Source organism: Stomoxys calcitrans, chromosome 2 (assembly GCF_963082655.1).
Source record: "Stomoxys calcitrans chromosome 2, idStoCalc2.1, whole genome shotgun sequence".
Lineage (NCBI taxonomy): Eukaryota > Metazoa > Arthropoda > Insecta > Diptera > Muscidae > Stomoxys > Stomoxys calcitrans.
Window position 1 is genome coordinate 145,379,838 of NC_081553.1, and position 27,274 is coordinate 145,407,111.

General features: G+C 38.8%; 1 long non-coding RNA gene across 1 annotated transcript; it reads right to left on the reverse strand.

Moving 5' to 3' along the window:
• Positions 1 to 1,608: 1,608 nt before the first annotated feature.
• On the reverse strand, positions 1,609 to 24,938 carry LOC131995080 (uncharacterized). The gene is made up of 3 exons (XR_009397130.1): positions 24,699 to 24,938; positions 2,454 to 2,936; positions 1,609 to 2,270 (listed from the first exon to the last, which is right to left on the reverse strand). It is a non-coding gene; the product is annotated as an uncharacterized LOC131995080 (long non-coding RNA).
• Positions 24,939 to 27,274: the final 2,336 nt, after the last annotated feature.

The following is a 27,274-nucleotide window of genomic DNA, read 5'->3' on the forward strand; positions in this document are numbered from 1 at the left end:
TGAAAAGACCTAATATGCATTTTTGAGAAACATTTGAAAACAAAAAAAAAATCAAAAATACAAATTTTTTCCGCTAGCCTGTAGGGGGCCCAAATGCGTTCTAAAAATGTTTAATTACTTGTTTTACATTACCTCATTTCGTATATAGAAAATAAATCCGAAAAAATTTTGTTGTATTTTTTATCATCATTTTAATTTTTTTATTACATTTTATTATATATGTTATCTTTTTTTAAATGATCTTTTTCTGACCAAACATCCGCGTACAAAATTATTTTTATAACACCTTTCAACAAGACTTTATGCGAGGTATGACGTACACGGTACATCAATTACTACACAGAAAAATATAGCACGAAAATTTTTTTATTAAGAATTTAATTTTAATTAATTGAATCAATTCTTTTTTTTAATTGAATTCGATTTTTTTTAATTACGATAGTGATTGAAATTTAGGAAATTTTCAATGAAAAAATTAATTGATTCCATCATTTTTTTACTTGAAACTTAAAAATTTTTATATATAAATGTGATTGAAAATTTGATCTTTTTCAATTAAACAATAACGGCCTAAATCAATAATTTTTTTCTTTTGGTCATTCGATTCCCCATTGAAAACAGATGATTTTATAAAGGGAAAACAGAATATAAAACTAGCCCACAAACAGTCTTTCGACTACCTTTTTTAAATTTCTAGACGCAATTGTAAACTTATTTATGACCAAAATATGCATATTAATATGCATAATGGCTTCTTTAGCATCAATCTCATTATAATATATTCTTTATACATGTGTTTCTGTTGGTAATTACTGTTAGTTTATATCGGTAGCTAGACATAATAAACCCGGTAGACATAAACCCGGTATCGGTAGCTAGACATAAACCAGCCTCGATCCAACTTTAATTGATCCAATTAAAAAACTAATTGGATATTTTGGTGATCTCAATCAATTTTTTAATTGCATCAATTCAAAAATTAATTGAAAATTTCAATCCTTTTTGAATTGAATATGCAATTTTTTTAGTGGAAGAATTTATCAATCACTTTTTTTCAAAAAGTGTGATTGATATTATCATTGTCGTGATTGAAGCAGTTTCAATTAAAAAAATCATTGGATCAATTAATATCGCAATTGAAACCGATTTTTTTTTGTGTACATATACAGATGTGTTCAAAATAATAGGAGTACTACCACCTCGTAACTTCACAGGATAAATTTGTTGTGATAGTCTAAGGTTACTTAGAGGGTATGTAAGAAGTAAAATTAAACAAGGCTCACAATAAATATTATTTTTTTTCATACCATTGATTGTTTTCTCGATTGACCTTTCCATCGCCTTGTTCAAAAAACAGTAGTATCAATTGTTTGTAAAAAAAAAAAAATAGCACAGTATTCAATTTTTACAAAATAAGTGGAAACTAAGAATAGAAAAGGTATGGATTAGACAGGCACGCTCCGATGTGCCTTTTTTACAATACACAGAACAAAAATGTCCTTATATTTGTAATATAAACTTTTAGGTTTCATAGTTGCATCTTAGCTTCAAAGGTTTGTGTACAATATAGCAAAAAAATATTACACTCAGAGAAATATAGTAGTAAAATTAACAAAAAATTTTGGAGTAACGACAGATAGTCTGCTGGAAATAGGAAAGCAACAATTTCTTGTAAAAACGTAATTTTCTGCTTGTTTCAGATGGTAAAATGTCATAAATACAAAAATAAGTTTTATATTTCAACTTATCATTTAATTTTTTGAGTTTCAGAACTCAATTTTATCAAAGTACGAAATTGTGTTGTGTATTACACACGGCTCCTCCTGGAAACTTTTCTGCGAACAGGTCGATAGCGTTAATGACGCCGCCAAGATAAAAAAGTTTCTCTCAAAAACCCATGTCCAAACTGACGCGTTAGTAGACGACATGGGAGTGAGAGCAGAGACAACGGAGAACATGTTGAAGGCTTTTGATGAAAACCTATTTTCCACAGGATACAACGGGACTCACGGAGACACTGGAATCTTGGAATAATGGCATTGATCAAAGGTTTATAATTACGGAATTTATGGTGAAGGAATCCTTGAGGAGCTTCAAACCATTTAAGTCACCCAGACCTGATGAAATACTTCCGGCGTTACTATAGGAAGAGGCAAACTATCTGGCGTCTCATCTGGCCACTATTTTTACATCGTTCCTAGGACTTGCATACACTCCGAAAGTCTGGCACGAGGCAAAGTTGGTATTTATACCCAAAAAGACACTTTCACCTGAAATAATTTATCCATGTGTTGTGACAAACGGGGTATATTTAAATGAAAAATAGAATGCACCTAAAGTTCACATAATTTACAAAAAAGGAGTCTAAAAAACTTTCGAACAAAAGATGAAATATGAGAAAAGCGATTAACGGAATATAGATAACGCATAGCACGGTTTAAGGCTTTACGTACCCTATCCATAGTCTGAACCGATGTAAACTTCTAAACAGTAAAGAATATTGGGCGTTATCAGAGCATGAACCAGATTGTTCTTAGACCTTGGTAGAAGCAGATCGCAATTATGAAGACGGCGCAAGAGCAATACGTGCGCGATATAACCCGCTCTATTTGAGGACCAAAATTCAATTTGTCATTGAATGTGACAAAGCATTCCAGGTTATCTACCGATTGTATAGGGATGTCATTTACCCTTATTTCGGTTGTCGAAGGTGTAGTCGAATTTCGAAACTTTTACAAAACGGTATTATAGTTGTCGAAGGCGAATAATCTATAACGTTTTTGGTATAACGTATGTCGAATTCGGCTATCAAATTTGAAAAAAAAACTGTTGATCGGAATTTTCATTACGTCTGTTTTTAAAAATAGCATAGTGGCTATTTCAAATCATGCGCTGGCGTTAGAAATAAACATGAGATGGTGCCGCTGGCCTCATTTCTGAAATTAACAAAAAAAAAGATTATTTGAGTTTCCTCAAAAAAAAAAAATGGTGGTCAAATTCTGTACACAAAAGGCAATTAAATTTTCAGCGGGTAAAAATAGGCATTTTATGAGCTTATAAAGTTCATTCGGAAGATCGGTCTTTATGGCAACTATAACCAACTATGATCCGATGTGAACCGTACTTTGCATGGATGCCGAACGAAAGTTCCAATTCTAGTCAAGATTCTAAATTTCAGCAATATCGGATAAAAAAAGTTTATTTTAGGAATGAACATCGAGTGATCGCTCTATATGAGATTATATCAATGTGTATTTCTAACATATAGTGCCAACTTTGAACTTAGGCTGTCAATGGGTAAAAAATTACCCAGTAAAAACAATACAAATATATCTGGGATAAGATAAAGTTGTATTAGACCCAATGGATCTGCCATATTCAATTGTATATAATTACATCTGATGCTTTATATAACCATATCTGGTAGTAGATACAATTGGATATGGAACCAGATATAAGTATATCTGCTATATATAATTATATCCAAAGAGATATGCCATATATAACTATATCTGGCCTTGGATATAATTATATCTGGCCTTAGATATAATTATATCTTGGACTATACATATGCATATCTTGCGCTACAAATAACTGACTTTTGATCTTAAAGTGTTTTAACGTACAAATGCCTTTATTTTATTTTAAATTATATAACAAATAATGTATTCACATTAGTAATCCTAAAGTATTACGGCCTTATTCACAAAACTTTATGAAGCCTTAAAATAGGTTTATTTGATAGTTTTATAAAGAAAATATGTCAAATAAACCTATTTCAATTCTACATTAAGTTTTGTAAATAAGGCCGTTAGGGATTTTACTAACAAAGTTTCCCATTCTCAAAAAGATATATTTTGTCATTTTTTAAAATGTGACCACTATATTTGAGTTTTATTTTCTAAATGTAATATAATGGTATTGCCAAATTTTAGAAAAGTTGAAACAAAAATATTTGTTCCAGAGTACAAAATACCAAAAATCGGGGGTACGTTTGTTAGGACCGACACCTAAAGTTTTACAGATCTGGACCATATTCGGCACAGTTGTAGATATGTCAAAAAAACTGCACTTCCAAATGTTAGCCAAATCGGGTAAAAACTACATTTTATAAGCTTACGATTTTTAATGAATGTATGCAATTAGATCTAATTTGATACAATTAGATCCAAATATATATAACCATTTTTCAGATCTAATTATATCTGATGTCAGATATATATAAGTGGAGCCGATTTAAGTCGTTTCCAGCGTCTTCTTGGTAACAACCTTCATGAAGAATGCGTAAGTCACTGCCAACTTTGTCATATTTGACACTACTGATAATGTTTTGTTTCCAATGATGACGAATAAGTAATATTCGTCGTCATCAATACAAAAAATATAAAAATCCATGCCGAACTAAACATTTAAAATTTTTTATTTTCTTTTAACTTTGTTTTCTCAATTTTCCTGTTTTCGCGTACGCTATTTGCCAGCAGTGGAGAGCGCAAGTGTTTTGTTATTGAAAAGTTCGAAATTTCTATCTTTTTGACCATCGACCGACCACCCGACTTCATAACCTCTGAGCGCAGGACGTTCATCAATTATAAGAAGGCCGATTGGACTGGCTTCAGAGAGTATACCAATCGCCGCTTCAATGAACTGCCACCCCCCTCTGATGTGCTTGTGGCCGAGAGGAAATTCCGAGACATCATCAACGCAGCAGCCGCTCTCTTTATACCAGCCGGTCGAATACCACAAGTGCGACCCAATTTCCCGGCGCAAGCAGTGGTACTCGCAGACGAGCGTGATGGGATTCGTGCTATGGACCCCGCTAACCCCAGAATCAGCGAGCTGAATCTGGAAATAAACAGGGTAGTCAACGAACATAAGCGGAATTTGTGGCTGGAACACTTGGAGCAATGTAGGCACCGGTGCAGGCAAACTGTGGGCCACTGTTAAGTCTCTCTCGAACCCCGGTAGACGGGATGACAGGACCTCAGTCACTTTTGGCGAGATAACCGTGACTGATCCGAAGAGATGCGCCAGGTTGTTCAACCGTCAATTTATTGTGCATCCCGAGAGAGACAGGGCAAGGAGAAGAGCCATTCGCCGTATTTGTGGTCTCAGAGCCGATGAACAGCCATCACAATTTACCGTGGGCGAAGTTACGAATGTCATCCGTGGCGCCAAATCTTCCAAGGCGTTGGGCCCCGACGGAATCTCTGCATTGATGCTGAAGAATCTGGATTCACCTGGAGTTGAGTACCTTACCCCTGTCCTTAACCTGTCATTGAACACTCTTATAGTTCCTGAGTTCTGGAAAATGGGCAGAGTGATCCCGCTACTGAAGCCTGGAAAAGGCCCGAGTTTGGGGGAGTCGTACAGACCGATCTCCCTTCTCTCACAAGTGGCAAAGACGCTTGAGGCATTACTCCTCCCGAGCCTCGTTGGAGAATTTCCATTCGCCGAGCATCAACATGGATTTCGGAGACTGCACAGCACAACAACAGCTTTGCATGCCATCACCACACACATTTGCCGTGGCTTCAATCAGCCCAGGCCATGTGATAGCACGGTCCTCGTGGCACTGGACCTATCGAAGGCATTCGACACAGTTAGCCATGCCAAATTATTTGAGGACATCGCCAACACGTCCCTCCAACCTGGCCTTAAATGCTGGGTCGCGAATTATCTGTGTGGCCGCCAGTCATTTGTGGAATTTAGGGATAAGAAGTCGAAACACCGTAGAGTGAAACAGGGAGTTCCCCAAGGTGGGGTGATATCTCCGGCTCTGTTTAACCTCTACCTATCCTCCATCCCACCCTCTCCAGACGGCATAGAGATCGTATCATATGCGGACGATTGTACGATCATGGCATCGGGCCCCCCACCCATTGATGACATCTGCGATAGGTTGAACGTCTACCTCAACGAGCTTGCCACATATTTCGCTGCAAGAAATCGGAAGATATCCGCCACCAAATCTTCAGCCACACTGTTCACTACAAATACGCGTGAGGTGAATACTGAGCTGACTGTGATGGTCGATGGAGAAATGATTCCGACTATCAAGTGCCCCAAAATACTTGGCGTCACATTTGACAGCTCCTACACTTTCTCCCCACATGCCATAGCAATCTGCAATAAAGTTAAAAGTAGAAACAAGGTCCTCAAGTCACTTGCTGGCAGCACTTGGGGTGCAGATAAAGAAACCTTGTTGACCACGTACAAAGCAATTGGCCGGTCTGTGGTAAGTTATGCAGCGCCAGTGTGGTCACGTCAACTTTGTGACACACAGTGGAATAATATTCAGATCTGTCAGAATGCCGCCCTCCGAACTGCAACGGGCTGTCTCCTCAGTTCTCATGTGGACCACATCCATCAGGAGACAAAGATCCTACCAGTGCGAAGACATAACTACATGCTGTCTAAGCAATACCTTTTGGGCTGTTATCGCAGAAATCATCCAAATCATCATCTTGTGGATAGATACCCACCACCCAGAAGCCTTAAGGTAGATCTACACGATCTAGGGCGTGAGGTTCAGCGCTACAAGAGAGAGGGTCTGAGCAACATTCATGTAGACACGGTAGCAGACGCGTTAATTGGCTACCGGGTGAATGTAGTCCTTGGAGAACGACCGCCACCCATTGCACCCGAAGAAATCGACCTCGCCCGGCGAACCAGAGTAGTTCTGGCTCAATTACGTTCCGGCAGATGCAACCGCCTCAATTCCCACAGATCTAGGATTGATACCGACGTGCAAGATGTATGTCCCGATTGTAACCAGGGACCGCACGATATACGTCACCTGTTTAACTGCCCGGCCAGACCCACTCGACTCAGACCCAGATCCCTGTGGACGCACCCCATCTTAGTCGCAGAGTTCCTGGGTCTTGACACTCAACAGAATCAAGCAGACGAAAGATAGAACACAATAAACTGCTACAACAACAACAACTGCCGTCGATTTTTGGCTTTGAGAACCGGAAGAAAATACCATGACCTTTGTCTTCTTAGGATTGATCTTCAATTTATTCCATGCCATCCAATCGCGTACTACGTGCGAAGTATCATATATCTTATACTGCATCACGTCCTGGAATATAAATTTCATGTCATCAGGAAAAAAATACGTGGAGCAATTATCACCAATATTACTTGAAAACACACCATTTACCTACAAAATAAGGAACAAATGCCCTGTTGTTGTAGCTGTGTTTTGTGTTCTATCTTTCGTCTGCTTGATTTTGTTGTGTATCCAGATCCAGGAACTCAGCGACTAAGATGGGGTGCGTCCAGAGGGATCTGGGTCTGACCCGAGTGGGTCTGGTCACAATCGGGACATGCATCTTGCACGTCGGCATCAATCCTTGCTCTGTAGGAGTTGAGGCGGCTGCATCTGCCGGATCGTGATTGAGCCAGAACTGCTCTGGCTTGCCGGGGAAGGTCAATTTCTTCAGGTGCAATGGGAGGCGGTCGTTCTCCAGGATCACATTCACCCGGTAGCTATTGACTGCAACTGCTAACATGTCTGCATGAATGTTTTTTAGTCCCGCTGATATGCCGCTTGATCTAAATGTTTTCTCTGGTAGCGCTGAACCTCACCGTCTAGATCATGCAGGTCTACCTGAACACTCCTGGGCGGTAGATATCTATCCGCAAGATGATGATTTGGATGGTCTCTGCGATAACAGCCCAGAATGTATTGATTAGACAGCATCAATACGCACGGGTAGGTGCATTGTCTCCTGATGGAGGTGGTCCACATGAGAACTGAGGAGAGGAGCCCGTCGCAGTTCGAAGGGCGGCATTCTGACAGATTTGAAGCCAGATAGTACAATCGCCAGCACAATATAAGATCTATATGCCATCTGGACGAGTTGGAATGTAGTTTAGGTAGAGGTCAAACAGTGCCAAAGATATCACTTGGGGAACTCCCCGTTTAACTCTGCGGTGTTTCGATTTCTTATCCCCAAATTCTACAAATGACTGGCGACTGGCAAAGTCCCCAATACGGAGTCCGTGAGATAGGACAATATAAGTCGGCAGGCATTCTGCCCAAAACCATGAAGGCCACGCAGCTGTTGGAAAAAGCATGGAATAATCCACTCTGTCCAACGCTTTCTCCAAATCCATAGACAGTAGAATAGAGTTTTTTGTCATTAAAGTTGTCCCTTATTAATTCAATCAATCCAATATAAAATTTATTGAATTTCTATTGCTACGAAACCCACATAGATAATCGTTTAATAATAGGAAGATATAATTGGGTTGACGTTTAAGGACAAGTTCAGCAGTTCTGTTAAAAAAAAAATATCCAAAGAAATAACAGTTGGCTTTCTCCGTAGGGAAATAATTTTCGCAACCTTCCATTCGGATGGAACATCCGGCGTTACAATAATTGAGTTAACCAAACGCAAAAAATAAGCAGCAACATATGGGAAAGCTAATTTAAAAAAAAATTTGCGAAAACTCATCTTCCCGGCAGCATTGGATTTTATTCGAGAAAATGCATCAAAGAATTCGCCTAAGGAAATAATCTCAAACGAGAAACTACTGACAAAAACATTTAGTGCCAAAAACCATCATACTACCAGCGTCGTGAAGTTGGTTGCTAATAAATCGTCGTATGAACCACGAGCTGTATGACGACGATAGCGTAGTTAAACGCATCAAAATACAACGGTTGTGTTGGCTAGGTCATGTTGTCAGTGTTGTCAGAATGGATGAAGAAGTCCCAGCAAATGTCTTTTGAAGGCGATCACGGTGGTAGACCCAAACCGGGACGACCAAGAGCCCGATGGAAAGATCAATTTTGGAGTGAGCGCAGAAAATCGAGATGCTTGGAAAGCAATTCTACATTTGGCTAATGGGACAAGTGTTCTACAATATCCAACTAAAGTAAGGTTATGGTCGACAGACGTGCGATAATCGTTTGCATGTGTTTTCATAAATCAAAACAAAACAGCTGACATCTTTTTCTACATTTACGGTATGTTACGAGAGCATAACCAGGTCTTTATAAATAAGGGGAAAATCTATTCATTTATCTCAAAGTTATGTTTTTGTTGCCTTTTCTAAACAAAATTGTTATTATTTCATTTCTAAGTAAGATAAAATATTTTGCTTTTATATTTGCTCTAAAATTAAATTTTATTGAAATATTCTTTTTTTACAACACATAAACTCAAAGCCTACTTTGTGAAATAATAAAATAAAGCACAAATCACCAGGTAGTGATTCTATAAATGCGACCTTATAATTAAGTTTTCTCATTGTTTTGACAGTAATGCTTTTAAGATACCGACCATCTGTAAATTGTCTACCTTTTTATACCCTACCCTACTACTCTGGTACAGGGTAATATAACTTAGTGAATTTGTTTGTAATACCCAGAACGAAGAGAGATTGACCCATAAGTATACAGAATCAAGACACAAAGCCTATTGAAATTGGAAAAAATCGGTTCAGGTTTGGATATAGCTCCCATATTTATGTTCCGCCGATTTAGACTAAAATTGCATTTATATAGTAATTTGTGAACCTATTTTCACGAAGTTTTGCACTAGGAGTTCTCTTATAAGTCTCGACATTCATAGAAATCAGCTAAGATTTAGATATAGCTCCCATATATACTTTCGTCCGATTTGGACTAGTATTGCAATAATTTGATCATTTGTTAACCGATTCACACGAAAAATGGCACAAAGCATTCCCTTATGACTCCCTGTATTGCTACGGTAATTAGTAATAATATTTTCGTTCGATTTTGAGTAAAAATCAATGGTTAAGTAATTTTTTAACCGATCTTCACAAAATTTGGCAAGAAGGTTTCTCTTATAACTCCTCTGATGACTGATGAATTTCGTAGAAATTTGATCAGTTTTAGATATTGAAAAATTTTGGCCCACCCCACATTTTTTCAAAATTGAAAATTGCCAAAATTCTTCTGTTACTGTAAATGTGGCGAAGATACCTCAATTTTTTTTTTAATTGTTGACGCTATTGGGTTCAACCACTGACCCATCGACGGTCACAAAGACAGAGCTGAATGTCTGTCGACAGACGAAGATTACACTATACAAGACACTGATACTACCCTTGTTGTTATATGGTTCTGAAGCATGGGTACTTTTGAAAGCAGATAAGGCAGTGCTGGGAGTATATGTTGTTGTTGTTGTTGTAACAGTTTATTGTGTTCTATCTTTCGTCTGCTTGATTCTGTTGAGTGTCAAGACCCAGGAACTCCGCGACTAAGATGGGGTGCGTCCACAGGGATCTGGGTCTGAGTCGAGTGGGTCTGGCCGGGCAGTTAAACAGGTGACGTGTATCGTGCGGTCCCTGGTTACAATCGGGACATACATCTTGCACGTCGGCATCAATCCTAGCTCTGTGGTAATTGGGGCGGCTGCATCTGCCGGAACGTAATTGAGCCAGAACCACTCTGGTTTGCCGGGGGAGGTCGATTTCTTCGGGTGCAATGGGGGCGGTGGTTCTCCAAGGACTACATTCACCCGGTAGCCAATTACTGCATCTGCTACCGTGTCTGCATGAATGTTGTTCAGACCCGCTTGATATGCCGCTTGATCTAGAGGTTCTCTCTTGTAGCGCTGAACCTCACGCTCTAGATCGTGTAGATCTACCTTAAGGCTTCTGGGCGGTGGGTATCTATCCACAAGATGATGGTTTGGATGATTTCTGCGATAACAGCCCAAAAGGTATTGCTTAGACAGCATGTAGTTATGTCTTCGCACTGGTAGGATCTTTGTCTCCTGATGGATGTGGTCCACATGAGAACTGAGGAGACAGCCCGTCGCAGTTCGGAGGGCGGCATTCTGACAGATCTGAATATTATTCCACTGTGTGTCACAAAGTTGACGTGACCACACTGGCGCTGCATAACTTACCACAGACCGGCCAATTGCTTTGTACGTGGTCAACAAGGTTTCTTTGTCTGCACCCCAAGTGCTGCCAGCAAGTGACTTGAGTATTTGTAAAATATATGGAGCAGTTTGCGTTAATGGAGAATATAGGCGACGTATGAACCACGAGCTGTATGAGCTGTATGAGCTGTATGACGACGATAGCATAGTTACACGCATCAAAATACAACGGCTGCGTTGGCTAAGTCATGTTGTCAGAATGGATGAAGAAGCGCCAGCAAAGAAGTCTTGAAGGCAAACACGGTGGTACACGCAAACCGGGAAGACCAAAAGCCCGATGAAAAGATCAAGTTGTGGGAGACACCTCGAAACTTGGCGTCAGAGATTTTAGAATGAGCGCAGAAGATCGAGGCGCTTGGAACGCTATTCTACGTTCGGCTAGTTGAACAAATATTCTGTCATAGTCAATTAAAGTAAAGTAAAAACATAAAACACTCTATTTTGAGGCCGATCCTAATCTTTCAAAGTGTGGTTGTCTTTGCGAATATCTTAGTTTTATAGTAAACGTTTGAGCGAATCAGCTTCAGTATTTTGATTAAATGTTTTCATTTCCGCTCATTATTGCTCTAAAACTAGTTTTACGATTTCAACAGGATTTATATAAAATTTTATGCAAACAAATTGAAAACGTTAATCAACTATAATTGTTAAATATTTCAAAAAATAATAGTTGACCAATTTTTAGGAAGAACCATCAACATTTTGCTTAAATGATGTCTCTAATTTCCTCTTCGAACTTAATTAAAATCGATCAAAACTCCGGCAAAAATTTCATCCAACTATTGTCGTATATGCTTAAAATTTCCATCATGTCTTTGTAAGTCCTATTTATTTTTACGTTATTGCAGTTGTTGACTTTTTTCTTTCTTTGCCCGCTAATTGATGTGAAATGAATGGCGGCAAACGTAGGTGTAATATAAAACTTACTAAAATAGATAAATTTCCTCACCTAAGGTGGGTATTATGATCGTGTTTATGTGAAAATTAATATTTTTACGATTACTCCTTGGTGATAATAGATTTTGAAGCAAATTGACTTTCTGGTTTCATTCATTAGGACATTCCCACTATTTATCATAAAATTCTAATTAAAGTGTTATATTATCAGTGATAGTTTTGTATTAAAAAAAAAGTAATCTTTAAAAACTTTAGTATTTCACTGTGAAATACGAACTTAATACCCACCTTTTTTTAAATATGCACTTTTATTCGTCGAATTTCATTAAAAATTTTCGTACATAACACATAAGGAAATCGTTATTCACAACATCTTTTCATTGTAAACAGATTTTTTGGAAGAAAATCAAAAATTCAAAAAGTAAATTTTAAAATGATTTAAATAATATATCACTGTGCTCAAATCTACGTTCAAAGCCAAACGAACTAACAAATTTCTACTAGAATGTCCTTCCCTTAACCACAATGTGATCCGTATCAATTACCTTAAATGCTGTATGGTGAATTAAGGAATCCAAGAAAAAATAATGTTATTTGAAACAATGATTTTTAAATGTAAATTAATCTGGGTGATTACTTTGGGATTTCGAAATTGTGTTTCCGAGTCTTTAAAAATTTCATTTAATCGCTGATGTAATTCAAATAATTTATAATTAAATATTACTTATTATTCTTTGGAAAAGTTTTCAGGCTAACAAGCAAAATATTTCATTAAAAAACATTTTTTAAATTATATATTTTCTACAGATAAAACTTTAATAAAAATAATAAAATGAAAATTTATTATTTTATATTATATCTTAGAAAATGTGTGCTAAATGCTCGTTTTTCGCAACAATTTTTATGGCTTAAAGAAACTTTTTATAACTTTTCGTTTAAAACAATCACAAAAATTGTATCTCTTGAATTTTGCATTAACCCATTAAAGACGACAAATACCCAAGAATAGAGCTGCCTTACAAAATTTCTAGCTCAAGTTCGGAAAGAGGTAGCATTTACTGCAAAGAATGTGCACAACAATAACGACAAAAGGCCTTACAAGAAGAAGAATTTTAAAGAAAAATACTTTATCTGCGGCGTAGCGGGACATTTCGCGAACAAATGCGGCCGAAAGAAAGATGGTAACGGCAAAACATAGGCAATGACGATGCTGGCGGTAGCAGAGGCTGCGGCGTTGAATGGAGAGAGATGGTACATTGGTAGTGGCGCCACATCACACATGCGTAACAGTCGAGACATGTTTATTAGTTTCCACGCACACAACGAAAAAATCGCTGTGGCTGGTAGTAGTCATATCGATGCTGTTGGAAAAGGTGATGTAATATTATACCAAAATGACTATAAAATTGCATTGGAAAATGTATTGTACTCGCCGCAGTTGCAGGCTAATTTCGTATCTGTCAGTAAGGCTGTGGAAAGCAAAGAGCGTAAGAAAGAAGAAGAGAGGGTTTCTGCTTTGTCTTCCCCATGCCGTAAAATAACTCCGTTAAAGACACAACCTTTTCAATGTATTCCAATAGGTTTCACATTGAGGGTTGCAACATTTTCGGGTTATTCTGTTTTGATTCGGGCATTCGTTCGAGCTTTTTTCGTATTTTGCTTTGTTTCTTTGCAACCGAAAGTTGGAATAAAGGAAAAACGAAATATCTTAAGCAATTCAAATATGTTGTGTCTTTAAACTTTGTCACTCGTCATCCCGAGTAGGGCTCTAATGCCAGCTCTTCTTCTTTCTTACGCTCTTTGGTTGAAAGAGGTTTGACCGGGCATTTTGATGAGAAAAGAGCATCAATAAAGAGAGCTGACGGCGATATTGTGCTGCAAGCATTGAAAAAGAGCAACATGTTTGCATTTGACCACAACATATTAGGTTGCCTAAAAAGTAATTGCGGATTTTTTAAAAGAAAGTAAATGCATTTTTAATAAAACTTAGAATGAACTTTAATCAAATATATAATTGCTATTTTGTTCGATTACCTTTTGCCATCTTCCTGGCAAATTTAGTATTCCACGCTCATAGAACTTTTGGCCTTTATCTACAAAAAACTGAACCAAGTGCGATTTTATAGCCTCATCATTGCCGAAAGTTTTACCATTTAAGGAGTTCTGCAAAGATCGAAATAAATGGTAGTCTGATGGTGCAAGGTCAGGGCTATATGGTGGATGCATCAAAAGTTCCCAGCCAAGCTCACTCAATTTTTGGCGAGTGACCAAAGATGTGTGCGGTCTAGCGTTGTCCTGTTGGAATATGACACCTTTACGATTGACCAATTCTGGTCGCTTCTCCTTGATGGCTGTATTCAATTTGTCCAATTGTTGATAGTAAACATCCGAATTAATCGTTTGGTTCCTTGGAAGCAGCTCAAAATATACCACACCCTTCCAATCCCACCAAACAGACAGCATAACCTTTTTTTGGTGGATATCAGCCTTTGAAGTGGTTTGAGCTGGTTCACCATGCTTGGACCATGATCGTTTTCGACTAACGTTGTTGTAAACAATCCATTTTTCATCTCCAGTTACGATTCGTTTTAAAAACGGATCAAATTCATTGCGTTTAAGGTGCATATTACAAGCGTTGATTCGGTTTGTTAAATGAATTTCTTTCAATACATGTGGTACCCATATTAAAATTGACGCCAAACAAACAAATGTAAACAAAATTTCGCGCACTTTTTTTCTAAAGCAAGCTAAAAGTAACAACTGATAACTGACAGAAGAAAGAATGCAATTACAGAGTCACAAGCCGTTGAAAAAAATTGTCAACGCCGACTATATTACTACTATATTACCGACAATTATTTTTTGGGCAACCCAATAAAAGAGGGATTGTTTGCTATGAGCAATGACAATTTCGCTTCGCACAATAGATACGGACACTTCAACTTCAAGAGCCTTCATGTTTTTCAAATAAAGAAATGGTCAATGGCATGAACATTTGCAATTACCGCGAGACAAATTGTAGGGCATGCATTGTAAGTAAGATTCATGTACTATCCTTTCCAATAGAGTCACAGACGAAGTCCAAGGAGTTGTTGGAGCTTGTGTATTCCGATGTATGTGCCCCATTTAGATTAAGCTCGGTTGGAGGGTCGAAATATTTTGTGAATTTCATTGACGACAAGCCGAATTTTTTGACAAGTTCACGGCTTTTAAGGCACAAGTAGAGCGTCAAGCAGGCTGTAAAATAAAATGCCTTCATTCTGATAAAGGTGGAGTATTTGAGAAATCAAAATTTAAATCCTACCTGGAGGAAGAAGGTATTGGCCGTCAACTGTCGGTACCACATCCATGATGATACGCTCAAGTGCGAAACCCAGTTTTTGGGCTGAAGCGATAAATACAGCGATTTACATCGGAAATAGATGCCCTAGCAAGCAACTACAAGACAAGACTCCATATGAAGAATGGTGTGGAAGAAAGTCCAGCATTTCAAAACTTTTGATTCATGTGGTGTTATTCTATGCAAATCTGGAGGCATATCAAAATTCGATGCTAAAGGTACCCAGTTCATAATGGTTGGATATTCAATGACGTCAAAGGCTAATAGATTGTTTGATGTGAAGAGAAATAAGGTGGTTGAACACCGCAATGTTCTATTTGACGAAGAAGATTTTTTGAGCCAATGCAGTAACGCCAACGAAGATGAGGAACATTCATCGGATAGTGATGTCTTTGACAACGTCCAGGAGATACTGGTCTACAGAAATTAGCAGTGATGCACAATTGGAAGATTCTTAAAGCGATCTTAGCAATTTTAAAGGCTTCAAAATTTCGGCACAGCTGATGAGGAAAGCAAATCCAGCGATGATTCAGAACAAGGACCATGTACACACAGAATCAGTGGTACAGGAAGACCACAAAGTACATACGAGCAGCAGAACCAGATCGCAACTGGCGAGAATATTTCTTATACGGTTGAGCAGGCTCTTTCTAGTGAAGATTGTGACAAATGGTTAAAGGCAATGAATGACGAATTGCAGGCTAACTGGAAGAATAAAACTTGGTGATTGGTGGATCTTCCAAGTGGTAGTAAGGCGATACCGTGTAAGTGGGTCTATGCTATAAAGAGAGAACTTAATGGCGAAATTAAGCGTTTTAAAGATCGATTGGTGGCTAAGGGCTGTAATCAATGCTTTTGTATAGGTTTCCATGAAACATTTTCTCCGGTTTTTCGCTATTTGTCAATTCAAATTTTGTTGGTAATTGCAGTTAAGGGAAAGAAGTTTCTTCACCAGATCGACGTCAGCACGGCATATTTAAATAGCAGCTTGCAGGACGAAATATATATATATTCCACAACCACCAAAAAGAAGTCACCCGACAAAGTCCTCCGACTGCATAAAGCCATTTAGGGATTGAAATTGATTGAGAAAAAGGAATGGAATGGAATATAAGACTTGATGCTACCTTAAGTAAAATGAATTTTGCACCCTGTGGAAACGAACCATGTTTGTATAAAGGTACAAAGAAAGATAATTTGGTTCTAATAGCAGTCTACGTCGACGATAAAATTTTTGGCTGCGGCGAAAAATCAGTGGTATTAGACATCAAAAAGCAGATTTCAAATGAATTCCAGATAATCGACAAGAGAAAATTGCGCCATTTCTTAGGCATGGATATCGAACGCGAAGGAGATGCTGGTACAATCAGATAAGGACAAAGTCAGTAGATTCGTTACGTATTGAAGATGTATGGTATGGAAGCATGAGGCGGGTTATCAGGTCACTTCTGGTAAAGATGGGAAAAAGTTCGATCTGCAGCAATATCAATCACTTATTAATACCCTTATGTATCTGGCGCCATCGACACGAACTGACATTTTACACGCTGATCCACGCAAAGAAGAAGAGTGATGAAAATAGATGGCAACCCTCTTTGACAACATGAATGCTGTTTCTAATTTTCCTTTTTATCTTGACTTTCTCATTCTCTCTGTAAAAGTTTAGCTGTTTTCTTAATAAACTTTGAATTAAATTGAAACGACTAAATTTAAAAGATATAGCTCCCTTATAAATGCATCTCCCTATTATCACTTTTAATGCCTTTGCTAAACCATTCAACTATCGATCTTCTCAAAAATTCGAACAACGGTTTACTCTATAGCTTCTACAATATGTACAATAGTTTGATCGAAATTCTATATATCAAATTTAAGCTAATTTTAAATTCGACGACTTAGCCGACATATCCTGTGGTGTAGAGTATAAAAAGGTTGGCTTCGCCCGACTTTACCCCATCCTTACTTGTTTTGACAATATTAAAGCTTGTGGCTCTTGCTACATCCTTCCTTAATTATGTTTTTTTTTCCTTTATTTCCTTGCTTTCTATTTTATTTACCCATTCTTTCAATTTTTTCAAATAAATTATTGAAGGTTTTCTATTTCCTCAGAAATAACTAAGTTATTGATTTCGCTATGAAATTTGTAAAAATGTCTTTTAAAAACAACTTCCCTCGTGTTTTTAAATGTCTTGTAACAAAAGAGGCGTTGAGTGTTTCCCAAAGCGTAGGTGTGAATTGAGTATGAAATCTAGTGTAAAGAAAATTTTAATTTTGCCACCACTGAATTATGATGGTTACAATATGCAACTAAAAGTGAGATGCATGAGAAAACACTTGCTTCAAAAAACTTTAACGGAAATCCGGCATTACCAGCAGCATTAAATTTTATTGAGCCAAATGATCTATATTGCTCTGTAAGAGAAATGGAACAGAATCGCTGCGAGTGGGACTAAAGCTGCCATTAGACGATAAGACATGTCATATGTAATTTCAAAAACAGCAACTCTGAAAGTTTTACACATCCGCACTCTATTCGTAATCGACGTACATAAGACAAGTCTTATGAATTCGGAAAGTGACAGATCCTATGGCTAGTCTTATCGTCCAATGGTAGATTAAAAAAATGAGAACGTCGCCAGTGACATCGACTTGACTGTCAACAAAATTCTGGTTCATAGCGTTTACAACCTCTGCAAAGGGTGTATCTGGATTTTCCACTACACTAGAACTACTTCCAATAAGCCCATTATTTCTCCCTTTTCTGGTCCAGAAGGAATAGTCGTGCAGCATGTGTACCGAAAATTATCCCAATCCGTCTTTCTTCTGTTTAGCCGAGAGACCACTTCTGCAGTATTTTCGCCAAGGCTGAAAGTAATATTACGATGATTGGAGAACCTGTGGTCATTTAACACGTCCCAGTCGCATATCCTTCCGCTTATATCTTTCGATACAAAGGTTACATCTAGTACCTTCTGCCTGTTTCCGGTAATAAAGGTCGGTTAATTCCATTTATTACAAATCGACAGATTGCAACTTATAATATATTCTATAAACAGCTTACCCCTTTCGTTGATATCCGAACTTTTCCATATGTGATTATTGTTGTAGCACTGTGGGATTGTCCCATATGTGATGATGTGCATTAGCATTACTTCCTATATTGAGGCTCTTTTTCCTCTCTCTTTCAACAATCAGGAGGCCATCGTAGCGCAGAGATTAGCATGTCCGCCTATGACGCCGAACGCCTGGGTTTGAATCCAGGCGAGACCATCAGAAACAATTTTCAGCGGTGGTTTTCCCTTCCTAATGATGGCAACATTTGTGAAGTACTTTGCCATGTAAAACTTCTCTCCAAAGAGGTGTCGCACTGCCGCACGCCGTTCGGACTCGGCTATAAAAAGGAGGCCCCTTATCATTGAGCTTAAAACTTGAACCGGACTGCACTCATTGATATGTGAGAAGTTTGCCCCTGTTCTTTAGTGGAATGTTCATGGGCAAAATTTGTTTGTTTTGTATTTGTATTCATCAATCAACTTAGGGCATCACTGAATTGTGAATCAGCCAGTAAATAAATTCGGAAGATTACAGACACTGTGTCTCCCATTTCCCATTCCCTTAAGTAGTTTAAATGCAGGAATTCTTAGTCAACGAAACATTTCTCTGCACACCAATAAGACAATCTTATGTGCAAAATATAGTGAAGAACGATTAATATGTAGATTTCTTCATTCTGTTGCAACTACGCTGTACTATCTTAAAATATCCAGCACCGATGTGGACTCCCCAGCAAAATAATATTCAGATCTGTCAGGACGCTGCTCTGCGTACAGTGACGGGCTGTCTCTTCATTTATCATGTTCAAAGGCACAGCTACAAGCTATCTGCGCAGTATCTAATGGGCTGCTATCCCAATCATATACTGCCATCACCATACATGATCAAGAGCATGAGGCTCAACGCTACAAGAAGGAACCTCTAGATCAAGCGATGGTACATAGTATTCAGGCAGACATGGTAGCAAAAGCGATGAACTGCTACCGAGTGAACGCAGTCCTTGGAGATCCGCCATCGCCGCGGCGCGGTATTGCTATGAGCATCAAACAGGCCGGATCTTTGTGATCCAATCCGTGTAGTGTTCTTGTTATCACGAGAAGCTTTGCTGGAAACTACCGGGCGAGTGCACAGGTTGTGGATAGTAGAATCCTCCACACGAAGTTGCTGCCACTGCAGTTGCGAACAATTAGCGGCATTCAATATCAAGAAATGCCACTATTGTATATTCCTTGACAGCGACTGAACCCTCTACGTAGCCGACTAGGTCATGAAGGGCTGTTTCAGTGGACTTGCCTTTACCATATGCATGCTGCTGCCGCGACAGGCGATCTCCAGGGATCTCTGTCCTAGGACATGTTTCTATTAACCTCTCAAGAGTCTTCAGCATAAAGGATGACAGACTAATAGGGCGAAAAGTTTTCGCTTTCGTATGGTACTGTCTTCCTGCCTTTGGAATGAAAATGACCTTTGTGTCCTTCCATCCCTTAGGTATATACGACATGCTGATACAAGCAGAATATATCTCCCTAAGACTTCTTGTCTTTCAATAGAGACAGACTGACTCCTTGTCAGTCTGTCGTACACAGCTTGTAATTCATAATCTGGGCCTGGAGACTTAAAGGAGTCGAAACTTCTTATCGCCTAAAGGATTTTCAGCTCAGACACAATTTCCCTAATAAACTCCGACGAATGCATATCAGTGACAACCTTTCCCGGGAAATGGGTATCAACGAATAGTTCTAGTGTTTCCGTACTAGACATTGTTCATCCATTCTCCGACTTCTAAATATACTCCACCGTAAAGGGTCTCGAGGACAGAATCTTCCTAAGCCTAGAGGCCTCAGATGTATCCTCCACGGAGCTATAGAATTCTACCCAGGATTTGTTCTGAGCCTTTCTCAGCTCGCCCTTATATTTTCTTAGCTCAGCCTTATAGATGTCCAATCGTGTGATGCTCTTGTGGTTTTCGCCCTGTTGAAGAGTTTTCTGCAGTCCTTTCTTAGACCAACCAGCTCTGGGGTACACCATGGCGGACGCTGTTTGCGCCTTAGCTTGGCACTAGGACATGCTGACACAATCGAGTCATTCAGGACTTCGTGATCCGCTTGACAACTTTGTCTATATCCTCCGTAGTTTCCACTTCTTTTTCTGGCCTAGAAGGAGTAGTGGTGCAGAATTTGTGCCGAAATTTATCCCAATCCGCCTTTATTCTGTTTAGCAGAGGGACCACTTCTGCAGTATTTTCTCCAATGCTGAAGCTAATATAACGATGGTCAGAGAAGTTGTGGTCATCCAACACTTCCTAGTCCCATATTCTTCCACTTGTATCTTTCGATACAAAGTTAATATCTAGTATCTCCTGCTTGTTCCTGGTAATAAAGTTCGGTTTATCCCCTTTACTACAGATCGCCAGATTGCAACTTATAATATATTCGATAAGCAGCTGACCCCTTTTGTTGACATCCGAAATTCCCCATATCTGGTTGTTGTTGTTGTAGTAGCAGTATGTGGTACACTGAGGCGGCAGCCCTTGCCGATGAAGGAATTCATCGGGTCAATACGGTACATACAACCGGCTGCCATGGGATTGCCCCCATATCTGATGATGTTCATTAGCATCACTTCCTACAACGAGACTCTTCTTCCATACAGAAGCGGCTTCAACCAGCGACTTAGGTTTGAAGACGGCATCTCTGAATCGTGTGCCATATATAGGGAAACCAGCCAGTAATGACACGAGTTTATTTCAAGGCTGGCTACTACTAAATCTTCAGTACTTAGCGACGCCGAAGCGGCCTTACAATGATGGATATTTATCTGTAGAAACCGGACCATAGTCAGGATTCAGAGCTTTCACCACTGTTGTGTTACTCTCATCTTCTGATTCCACCAGGAGTTCATCCTCACAAGGTTCGTTAGATCTTGTCATGATGAGTTTGCGTACGCATCCAGGGGCAGGTGTGAAAGCTGTGGAACCACTCTTCCTCAGAATACTGGACACTTGCGGTGTGAACGATTCCTCCTTAGATGCTTCATTTACTGCTGCTATCAAAGTACTTTTTGAATTCCGTGCTACCCCGCTGGCGAACACCTTAAGCCCAAACCAACTGGATGACCCACCCACACAGGGCTTGTACGGTCTCGTTTCTATAGAACTTCAGTTTCAACTTGTTGAATCCGTAGGATACAACCTCTTCAGACTTGTTGAGGTCTGCGAGACAACCAGAGTTTAGTACGAATACTCCATGTCTCCACTCACAATCAGCCTCATCCAATCGACCAATCTTCCAGTCAGTGGTTGAAAGATTGGGATTACATTCCCTTAATTTTCCAAGTATCGATTCAGGATCTGAGGGAATCCTTGGTATACAAGCATGCGCGATCGGTCGAGAAGTAATATCTGCCTTCTTAACTAAATCTAGTGCTGCACCTAGACAGATTTCACCAATCTTTTATTGCGCATAACGATACATTTCAATTGAGCGTTGACCCCCGCAGGCAATTAGTCTGTATCGGCCCCGATACCATCTTGCATCGTCACAAACTGGAGGATACCCAGGAAATTCCGCAACGACATCGGAGTATACTGATGACACTCCATATACTATCCCACTCCAGTTATTTCTAGATATCCAGGCCTGTTCTTCTTCCTTGCCGACAACTGCCATCACCATATTGTCCCTAGCGTCATTAGCAAAAGTTCTTGGACCCATCTTACTATTGTTCGCCCTAGTTCTTTTAGGCATGGGATGCCCTCCAGGTGACCGCAGGCTTTTATCTGACTGCGGTGCAGTTTCCGAATCTAGACGTGTAGTCTTTGTGTTAGCCCGAATTCCCGAGCCCAATTTAGGAGACTCTCTCCCTATTAGTGAGAGTCTTAGGATCATTCGCACCAAGCCTCTCAATAAACTTGTGAGCGGAGATTTCTATTATTCCAACCTTTTAAAGAGCGTGTTGGTTTGCCGGGGAAGACCGATGGCCTAGGCAAATTATAAGCATGCGAACAAAGAATACGTTCGGCTTTGTCCTTAAGACTCGAACCAGGTGTTTTCGTTAAAAGCACCTGCTGACCAGTCGTCTGTCGGCTAGTGGAGACTGGAGCACCCGCTCCACTAGTCGAGGTTTCAGTAGCAGACAACATGCTACGGCCTGATACCACCACCGCAGCTGTTGGGATTTTGGAGTTCATTCTAAGCCTACTGCCGGCTCTAGATCTGCTGATCCATTGGAAACAGACGCAGATCATCAACCGCCTAATGGATACCTCTATCGCAGCTGGCAATGACAATAACAAAGTGACACACTATTATCATCGATGAAAAAGTGACCAGTTTTATACTAAAGTGGCACATTTAATACGCTGTGAAATAAGATTTAGGCCTGTCAATACGCTATTCATCGAACGGCAACGGTTCTTAGGTCCACCTAAGAACCAATGAGGTTCTTAGGTGGATCCTAACCTAATAGCAGGAATCACCCTTGTGGCTAGGCATCCACCGCAGACATCATATTGGATCTATAAGATGTAGATCGAGAGGTACAGTGCTAAAGGGAGATCTATAGATTAGGGGACTAGAGAGCATTCACATGGAAGCGGTAAACAGCTCACAAAAGAATGCCGTCTTTGCAGATCGACGCCACACATAGCAACTGAAGAAGTTAACTTCCCCCGAAAAGCCAAAATAGTTCTGGCGAAATAAATAGATGAAAACGCAAAATATTGCTACAACAGCGTATAAAAGAATGTATATTTTCCAAATTTGCCCATGGACTTTCCATTAAGGAACAAGGGGAAGGATACATCTCCCATATCAATGAGCGCTCTCCGATACAATTATAAGCTCAATGATCAGGGACCTCCTTTTTATTGCCGTGTTCGAAAGGCTCCCCGCAGAGTAACACCACTTTGCAGAGAAGTTAACAGGGCTGATTACATAAGTAGAAGGCCAAACCAACCGCTGACATTTTTTCCCGCCAGGATTTGAAACCAAGTGTTCTATGTCATGCTTACCCCTGCGCTACGGTGGTCAAGCTATTAAGCTATATGGAATTGAAACAAATATAATCAGTATTAATCGTTTTTTGCAATTTATCCATATTGCTCTCGTAATTACTTCATCTAAAGACACGGAAAGGTCCCTGTCCCTAGAAAACCTTTCACAACCTATTACACAGGGTGAGTTAGAAACTTACTTATTTGAAAGATCAATAAAAGCAAAAGTACTTCAGTAACTGATTTTTTTTTGTTTGCTTTTGCTGTTACTGTTGCTTGTTTATTTTTCATGGTCACAGTTAAGCAAACAGTCAACAATGAAAAATGTCAAGCAATTATTGTAAATTATTTTTTATTAAAGGCTGTGTGCCAATTGATAACAAAGTTGTAGGGTATGTATTGTACAAACATGACGTTTGTTGTGGTGAATTATTTTTGAGTAGAGTAGGGGCTAGTAAGATTTTTGACAGAAGCAACGAGAATTTTGACGGTCCGCGTTGCTAGTTCTGAGTAGATACGCAGGTCTAATTCAATTTGCGAGCGGCGTTTACTAACCACTTACGATTTATTTATGAATTTGTTAAAAATATTATAAATTGCGATTTGAAAGATGATAAGTGCTTCACTGTTGAAAGAAATTGGCAAAACAAAATGATTTATTAAAGACATTTGTTTTTGTTGTTGTTGCTATAGCAGTGAGACTGAGGCGGCAGTTCTTGCCGATGAAGGAATCTATCGGGTCAATCCGGTACGTACAACCGGCTGCAATGGTACTCGATTCACATTAATGTCATTTCAGAACTATTATTTTCTCATTATTATTTTTCTATCTCAATACGCTTGCATAAAGAACACTAAACTTAAACCAAAATTCAACTTTTCTGTCAGGAGAAGACAATAGGGAGTTGATTACTTGCAGCACAAAACGTTAAGACATTCTTAAATGGGCGGTGAAAGGAGTACATAATATAATCATAAAAATACACTAACATTTAACATAAATTTTGCTGACAGTCATCACACTTGATTTAGATAGAAGAACTCTTGCTTCGTTTTAGCAGATTTGCAAATCCTGCTGTTTTTTTTAATGTATACGACGAAGGGAACAACACAAAAATGGATCCAATGAAATGTTCGCACAATAGGAATATACGACAAATAAAAAGTATAAGAATATTTTCCTTGCATAAAAGCGCATCTTACAATCCTTATTGCATCTGGCTAGAGACTTGGGAAGTCGCGTTTTGTTAATATTGAATTTTGGACTTTTCGTTGCTTCGACTGGTGTTACTCATTATCCGCCCATGTGGTGAAGAGGGAAGTAGCAAAAAAAATAAAATTTATGGCAGAAAGGAGAAGGGGTTTGTGGATGCATTTATGCGCTTCTTTTTGATGCATTTTAAACCAAAATCAAGGACCACGAACTTTGTCATACACAATCCACTTTGCATTTTGTTGCTAGTGTTGTTTATGTTATACTTACAAATTTTTGTCGATAGTCCCCGAATAAAATTTGAACGAAATTGACAATATTTAGGCGTTAAAATTTTTTCACTGTGTTAAAGACCATTTAGAGTTTGTCCTGTTTAAATGACTGAGCTTAATATATATATTTTTTAACGATTTACTCGAATAACAAATAAAAACTATAGCCAACCAACTAACCCGCTAGTGAATGAAAAATCGATTTCGTTCATAATCGGACAATCGATAACTGTTATTTACATTCAATATCGATGTTGTATGCAGAGTTTACACAATACATCATCCGTCTAATTATCGTATCGTAAAAAACGATTGCTGTTATATATTTACCCATTATGTACCACTGGCGAAATTTTCGTTACCATAAAATATGATTTGGCATATTCTAATCGAAAATTTTCTTTACCAGTACCGTTACCGGAACCTATAAGGGATTTGATCTCGTCTGCTATGCCGACAATGTTATAATACATCTAAGGGGTAAGGGTCCGAACGAGCTTTGCAGAAGGGACGAAAGGGTCTTGCATATGGCATATGATTGGCTAGACCCAGAGGTCTCAATGTTAACCCAGAGAAGACTGAAATATGCCTGTTCACGTGGAAGACGAATGTGTGCCAGTTTGACAAACCATGTTCCTTCAATAGAACAATTTCAATATCTGACAAGGCCAAATACTTAGGAGTGATCTTGGAAAGCAAGGAAACTGAATTGGAAGCGTCACTTCATGGGCGTAGGGAAAACGCTCACCGATATTGGTTACTATATAGACGGACCGTAGACTCGAAATGGGGCCTAAATCCGAGGATAGTCCACTGGACACCACCCATTGAGTTGCAGATAAGTTGCGAGGCAGGCTATAAGACTAAAGACCTTGGGTAATGGATTGAGGATAGGTAGCAGCTCACGGCATAATTAATGCGACGACATGAAACCTGGAAGGAAGGGAAGAGGTTCCGATCGTTTACCTAAGACGGCACTTGATTTCATTTAATTTATTTCAACATTTCAGTAACTAGCCTCATAGAGACCCTATATAGTTACAAAACTACTAAATATAATCAACAATACAAAAAATATCTTAAATGCTTATTATTATAACACTACCAAAAAGTTAGAGCGTGCCAAGTTCGGCCGTGCCGAATCTTACATACCATACACCATGTATCGCCATTGTCGAGTTCTTTGCGCGGTATCTCTTTTTAGAATAGTGAATCAGAATTTTTATGCTATTGGAGATATATCAAGTTATAGTCCCATTCGGACCATAAGTGAATTGAATGTTGAAGACCATAGTAGAAGTCATTGGCTAATTCGAATAAGAATTGCGCCTTGGTAGGGATCCCAAAGTCGACTTTCGACTAATCGATTAGTCGACTTTTGAGTAAAAAAGTCGAAGTCGACTTTCAATGAGTTAAAAGTCAAATTGTCGATTTTGAAGTCGAATAGTCGAAAAGGAAGCTGCACAGAGATGCAAGGTAGTGACAGTAGCCCAACAACAAAATATTGAGTGTATTATCTGTCAAAATCAAGGATTAGCACAACTCTTAGTTTGTGTATGTAACTAGTTCGCGCTATTTTTCGTTGTTTGTGTGTTATCGTTCTTAACTATTGTAGAAAGATAGTGCACCTCGCGAAAAAAAAATTTACTTAGCTGTTTACGGTACACTACCTGGTATTTATATCATGGATACAAGTTTGACTTTTATTATTTTGCTGCTAAGTTGCTAGGTAGGAATTGTTCCCAATTTTTCTAAAACGCATTTGAAATAGTAAAAAATAGCCATATGGGCTTTAAGATAGTGGTGTGGTTTGATATAAGAAGGGGCAAATTTTCCACTTCAAACTTTAATTAATACCTCCTATTTAGGAAAATACAGGAAATTATTATATCTTGATGACAGAAGATTACGAAAACTTGTGGGATCATATGTACAACAACCACAAATCATATGGTGCAATCCGCCATCTTGCTATCAAGCTGAACGACGTTTTGCCAACACACACTGGCCAGTTTTGACGGTATTAAGATGACAGATTTTTGTTTGCATTCTCTTTCTTGTTATCTTCTTTCCCGCATATTCTCTGCTCATGTACGCATACGTACACCCACACGCACACAAATTACTTTGCGTGTGTTGGCAAAAGTACGATCAGCTTGATTACAAGATGGCAGATTGCACCATATGATATGTGGTTCTTGTACAAATGAGACCACCATTAATTGTTTTGCCATGATCTACCCCCAACAAACCTACCTTGAGTGACATATGCCGTAAATTGAAATGTCAAATTGGTTTTCGAAATAAACCTTGTTTTACAACTTATCTTCAAATGTGTTTTATATTTGTACTTTCATCCTTATAACACTCTTTTGTTGCTTATGTGTGTAACATCAGATCAAATAAAACATCCCCTCAAGATTTTAGAAAAAAATCACAGCTGTTTTATCAAGCGTTTGACATTTACTTTTACAAGAAAATCAAAACAAAAATTAAAAATTGTACTCAGCTGTGACTCAGCGCATGACCTCACCTTATAAGTGGATCCTGAACATAACAGAAGGGTTGGTATTC